Source organism: Martes martes, assembly GCF_963455335.1.
Source record: "Martes martes genome assembly, chromosome: 2".
NCBI classification, from domain to species: domain Eukaryota; kingdom Metazoa; phylum Chordata; class Mammalia; order Carnivora; family Mustelidae; genus Martes; species Martes martes.
Window position 1 is genome coordinate 56,554,782 of NC_137889.1, and position 6,934 is coordinate 56,561,715.

The following is a 6,934-nucleotide window of genomic DNA, read 5'->3' on the forward strand; positions in this document are numbered from 1 at the left end:
TTGCTGTCTCAGATCAGCTTGAAGGTTAACACCATTTAGGAACTCAGTGGAGCTGAGCTTGAGATGATAGAGGTCCATTTGGTGGTGCTGTTTCAGGGGCTGTGAATGTGCCCCAAGGACCACCCCCTTCTCCCATTTCCTGCAAAACTGTAGCTGCAACACTTGTTCTCTTGGAGATGCAGAATTGACATGCTTAATACACAGACCTACTGCATATCCAACTGCTTGGCTACTAGAATGGAGAAGATCAGGGAATTTGTTCAAGGTCATGTGGAAGTGGAGGCTTTACTCCCAGATTCTTTCCTGGGTTATCCAATGTAGGTCTCGCTTCATGGCAAGAATGAGGGGGTTTAGGGGTCACTTTAACACATTGGACCTATTTTAAAGGTTCACAGGCTGCTACTTATTCAAGGTTAAACCCTGAGTTTTTCACTATACAGAGAAATAGAGACCTTGTCTATAGACAATGCCGGTGAATTATCAAGAGATGCACATCAGCCCCTCTAAGCATGGAGAAGGCATTAGGTACTAGATAGACACACGAGCTCTGGCATACAGTCAGAGAGGTGGGTTTTTGGATAGATGAATTCTTCATTCTAATAAGTAGCCACTAAAATCTATTGGTCTGTGGTGTGTGTATGTGTGTGTGTGTGTGTGTGTGTACATGCATGCATGCTTATGGTTAAATGGTGCTATAGAATTTACCACCATCTATAATTTTTTTGGTAAGCTTTTAAAAAAATAATTGATAGCTGAACAGCAACAGGCTAGAAGGTGATGATATCATCACTCTGCTATTTATAGATCTCTATTCTCTGAAGAGTGCAGATCTTGATATTTAGATTATGAAGGCCTGTGGGTAGGACTCCTGCCCAGTTTTGTGCTTCCTGCTGTACCCATCACATGGCTGTCTCATGACATCCGTTGTTAACCACCTGTTTATAAAAAGGAAGCTGAAATATGGAGCCAGGATCTTAGTGGAGAATGGAATTATCCAGTTTTACTTTCCCACTTTTTTTTCCACTAGGCTTTACCCATTTCGTGTATTTGGAAGCAAAACCAGAGATGAAAAGGATTTGAACCAGTTCCTATTTGGATGTATGGTCAGGAGTAAAAGGAAGAGTGCCATCTTACATAGGATGAGGAAAGAAAGTTGGCATGACTGGGAGATAGATACTGAAATATAAATTACTGAAGACAGTAATCCTACAACCTCACCTTTAATGAAATGTAGACTAGGAACCATGATTCTGACCTGATTTAGGTCCAGAGGTTAACCATTAACTGCTCACCCAAGTCCATAGAGAACCTTGCTTGAGCCTGGATCATTCTTCGTGTAGAAGGTCCCCTGCATCTGCTCTTATATTTGTTTGAGCTGTTATTTTGCAGCAAATTAAGACCTCTGGCAATCCCAAAGACCCAGAAAAGATAGACTCATTTTGTTCAGATCTTAACATCCAAATTAATCTTGAATTGAAGTGCTTCTTTGAATCCTCTGAATCATAATGACCCTCAGGCTTCAGTTAACCAGAGGATCAAGGAAAACTAACTCAAATTTAAAAGAAAAGAGGAAGGCACTTTCAGCTAGAGCAAAGCTTTGAATACAAGTTTGAGCCACTTGGGTTGTGACTAGGAACAACTATTGTTTGAGCCAGGGAAGGCTTTTCAGATCCATGGTCAATAGCGCTTGTTGTGAAAATAACAGTCAACTATTCTGCAGCAACCACACACTGATAAATCCCAGCCGCTCTGACTTGTGAGCCAGAACCTGCTTTTGGAGACAAAGCTGGCTTTCAGGACCACGGCCAGCAGCAGCCTCACACACTAACAACTCCTTAGTCCTGGAGCAGTTCTTTGCTAACACTGCATTGAAAATCACTCTGCAAATATAACCACTACCCATCCCGATACCTAGCTATTACAAAACATTTTTTAAAAATATAGTGGTCCATCACTTTACAACTTCTCATAGGAGGTATGGAGTATCATGATTACAATCAGCATTTTATAAGGATTGTCACTGCTCTCTAGGAGATAATGATGACCTCCTGTAGATCACATAGTACAACAGGGACCATGATCTGATTCCCAGTGTGTGATCTGTTCTGTGGACCTTCTGATTTCCTGAATATGGGTAGATCAAGACTGAATCATAACATTTCATCAGAATCTGCATGTAGCAAACAGAAGTCAGTCAATGGACACCAGAAGTGAGGGACTGAGGAAGTCAGTTTGGCTAGATCATTTCTCATGTAACCTCCGCTGTACTATTCCCTATTCATAAGGAAGCACTTTTTTCCCCAATAGTCTGTGACCCAGACAGGGCATTTTCCCCCTCTGTGTTATCACAATATTATTAATAATGCCTTTTGAGTGTATACTATCTGCCAGACAATATGCTAAATGCTTTACATATATTATCTCATTAATTTTCATAACTTCAGTTCTGCAAGATAGATAATGATATTGGTCCAATTTATTGGATACAACTGAAATTTAGAGAGGCTAAAGAACTTATCAAATGGTACGTTATCAATCAGGTGGTGGAGCCGGGAATTGAACCTATTCTTTCTGATACCCTGCTATATTGAGAGCTTATAATTTTAGCCTCCTCTCTCCTTCCTCATGACTTCTTTCAGTGACAAAAACAGATTTGATTTTTCAAATTATACCTATTATGGATATTGGTGATCTCATGTTTCATATGGTTTGTGATTTTGGCCTGTGCAAGTTTCAGCTAACTCTTACGTCCAATTTCAAGTCCGTCTGTAATTACCCCCTCCCCTGCTCCAACTTTCTTGTTTTCTCACTGATAATTCAACCAAAGGAATCATAAGAAAAGTGTTAACCCACATATAATTTTTGTCAGCTTTGGTGATAGCTCACTGTTCATTCCCCCTAATCCAAGCAAATGGGTCTTTTACTCACTTCTCCTCTTCAACTGCTGGGTTCTTTAGGTGATTGCACTCACCTGGTCATTACTCCTATTAGGCACTACCCAACTCCCTATATAATACAATAGACCAGAGCTCATGCCCCTTTTAGGCTGTAGACCTCACCCCCTTGTATGTTTCCTAACACCTAACAAAGGGAGTTTCAGTGAATCAACAGAAGGATGTAACTTGTTCCTGGTAGTATTCAATGAATATCAGGATTGAATCCCACTGGAAATGTTAAGCATTTTGTTTCCAGGGTAGGGTCCACTGTCTTCCCTTGAGTCACCTAGAATGTTGTGAATTTTTGTTATTGGGAATGCCACTGAATGGAAGGGTAAATCTGTACCTTCAGTCCACAGAAGGGTCAATGGCAGATTGCAGACCTTGAATTCGTAGAGTCATGGTGCTTTGTTTTTGCCAGTTTATTCTGTGAAGAATTGGAATCAGTAATTCTCTTTGACCTCCTTTCTTTCTTTGGCACCCTAAGCTGGTGCCAAGTTCTGGAATTGTGACACATTTTATCCCTCTTGGCTCTGAGTTGCTGACAGGCCTCAGAACAGGCCCAGAGTTATTCCCTTTCATATGCAATATGTAATGAAATCTATACTATCTTGCTCCTCAAGAACCTTGATTTCTGTGTGTATCCTGCATGGAAAAGCAGAAAAGGGATGGAAGAAAATGGAATTAATTTAGAGTCCCCTCATCCTTCAGATCCTGGATTACATTTGCATGACATTGGGGGTTCTCAGCTTTCCTGGAAATGACAGTGGTGTCTATATGGTGTTGATATATCTACATAATATCTATAAAGTCTACTGGGGATTTCCAAAGAACAAAAACAAAAGATTCCAAAGGAGACCAGAATTTATAAAAAAAAAATCACTGAACATCTTAGGGAGAATGACTGAGTTCATTCATCTACTTGTTTGTTCAACAAAAATTGATTGAGCCCCTCTTTCATGTCAGGAGCTATGCTAGGTACTAGAGAGACAGCAGCAAACAAAATGAATCAAAGACCTGTTCACTCATGGACCTGACATCTTAACAAGTAGTCAGATAACTGATAATATAAATAAGGAAAATGGTAGACAGTGAGAAAGAACAAAAATAAAAGCAGGGGATGGGGTCTGGAGTGACCGCTGGAGAAACCCCTCCTGGGGAATTGACTTAAATAATACTGTTTTTTTAATGGAAGTATTTAAACTTTTTCCAAAGCAGAGAGGATAGCATCATTAGACCCTCAAGCACCCATGGCCCAGTGAAAGTGGCTTGAGTAAAGACCTGAGAGAAATAAGGAGAAGGGCATGCAGATACTTGTGAAAGAGTGTTCCAGATTCCTTCAAAGGCCCTGGGGCAGGAGCTTCACTAGAATGTTGGAGGAGCAGCAAGGAGGCCATCTGGATGGGGAAGATGAAGGGAGGGTGAGAGGAGAGGATGTCAGAGAAGAGGTCAGGGCCCAAACCATGACGGGTCTTGAGAGCCATGGGAAGGACTTCAGGTTTCTTTTTTAGTCTCTGTGTTTTACATTAGAGCCTCAGACATTATTTATCTAATAGCTGAAAGTTTATACAATTTTACCATCCTCTACTATTTCTTCCCATCCCTCAAGCCCTGGCAACCACTATGCTACTCTGTTTCTATGAAATTTATGTTTGGGGGCGCCTGGGTGGCTCAGTGGGTTAAAGCCTCTGCCTTTGGCTCGGGTCATGATCCCAGGGTCCTGGGATCGAGCCCCACATCGGGCTCTCTGCTCAGCGGGGAGCCTGCTTCCTCCTCTCTCTCTGCCTGCCTCTCTGCCTACTTGTGATCTCTGCCTGTCAAATAAATAAATAAAATCTTTAAAAAAAAAAAAAAAAAAAAAAAAAAAGAAATTTATGTTTGTTTGTTTGGTTGGTTTTAAGATTCCATATAAAAATGAGATCATATAGTGTTTGTCTTTGTCTGGCTTATTTCACTTAGCACAACACCCTCAATTCCATCCATGTTGTCACAAAAGGTAGGATTTCTTTTTTTTTTTTTTTTTTGCCTTATGGCTGAATAATATTTCATTATACACACAGCATATTTTGCTTATCCATTCATTCATTGATGGACACTTAGGTTGTTTCCATAGCTTGACTATTGGGAGAAATGCTGCAATGAACATAAGGGTGCAGATTTCTCTTTGACATAGTGATTTCATTTCCTTTGGATATATACCCAGAAATGAGATTACTGGAGCATATGGTAGCTCCATTTTTTATTTTTTTAAGAAACCTCCATACCGTTTTTTGTTTTTTTTAGTGATTATACAGATCTACATTCCCACAACAGTGCACAAGGGTTTGTTTTTTTCCACAAAATCATCAACACTTACTTATCTCTTGTCTTCTCAGTGGTACCCATTCTAACAGGTGTTAGATAACACCTCACCGTGGTTTTGATTTGCATTTCCCTGATGATGACTGATGTAGAGCATCATTTTATGTACCTATTGACCATTTGAATGTGTTCTTCGTAAAAATGTCTATTCAGTATCTCTGCCTATTTTTTCATTGGATTTTTTGCGGGATGAGTTATATGTGTTATTTGTATAGTTTGGATGTTAATCCTTTATCAGATATATGACTTGGAAGTAGTCCTCCCATTCTATAGCTTGTTTTTTTAATTTGTGTTGCTATTAGCAGAAACAAGGACCTTGGCATTTGAAGTAAGGACTCTGGATTTTGATCTGAGTGAAATGGGAAGTCATTGCAGGTTTTATTTTATTTTATTTTATTTTATTTTATTTTATTTTATTTTATTTTTTATTAACACATAATGTATTCCTGAAGAGAGAATAGACAGGATAATTTATAGTTTAACAGGATCTCTCTGGCTGTAGTGAAGAATAGAGTGTGGGGACAGGGGGAGGAGATTTTCCTGCAAGGAACATTGATTGCGGACTATTGGATTAAGGTAGTCATATGTGGACCAGTGAGAAGTGGTTGAAATATGAATATATATTTGAAGTCTTCAATCTATACTAATAGATTGGGTGTGAGGTATGAGAGAGAGAGAAGTTAAGGCTGACCAAGATTCTCGGTCTGAACAGCTGGAAGGATGGGTTTCCTAGTTTTCTCAACTGTAAATTGATGATAATGTTGCTTATCGATGGATTATTGAGAGTTTTGAATGAATTGATTAACTAGTTATGCCCTTTCAGACTTCTAGCACAGAAGGTACCTCTTCAGGATACAATGTTGTGGCACCCAACTGTTCAACCTATACATAGATACATTTTGCTAATATTTTTGAGTTTCTTAAATATTTGTAGCTGCTTAAACATTACTTTCTTAATATGTTGGTAATATTTACAGGTTACTATATATCATGTGCTCAGCTAAACTCATTGTATACATTTCATTTAATCCTTAAGACAAACCTATGAAAAAGATCTTGGTATTCTTACTTTATAAATAAGAAAACTAAAGTTCAGTGAGATTAAAAGAAATGCTCTCTTGACCACTCAGCTGATAAGTGGTAGAACTGCAATTTAAACCAGCTGTGTCTAATTCTAAGGCTTGTTCTTTTAATTGTTGACATTCTTACCACCTCCATCTTCTGTTTGTTTTTTTTTTCTCAAAAATGGCCAAGTCCCTCTCTTGCTGATCACAGAGTTCTATCACCTTTTTAAAAATGTTTTTAAAAATTTTTATTTATATTTTTAAATTTCTTTTCAGTGTTCCAGAATTCATTGTTTCTGCACCACACCCAGTGCTCCATGCAATATGTGCCCTCCATAATACCCACCACAGGCTCACCCAGCCTCCCACTCCCTGGCCCTCCAAAACCCTTTCTTTCTTAGAGACCACAGTCTCTCATGGTTCATCTCCTTCTCCGATTTCCCCCACTCACTTCTCCTCTCCATCTCCCCATGCCCTCTGTGGGGAGATGGGCATAAGCATTCCTTATGCTCCACCTTTGTGTGGGATAAAATTCTTTGAAAACTTCTCCAGAGGACAAAGATCATAAAATAC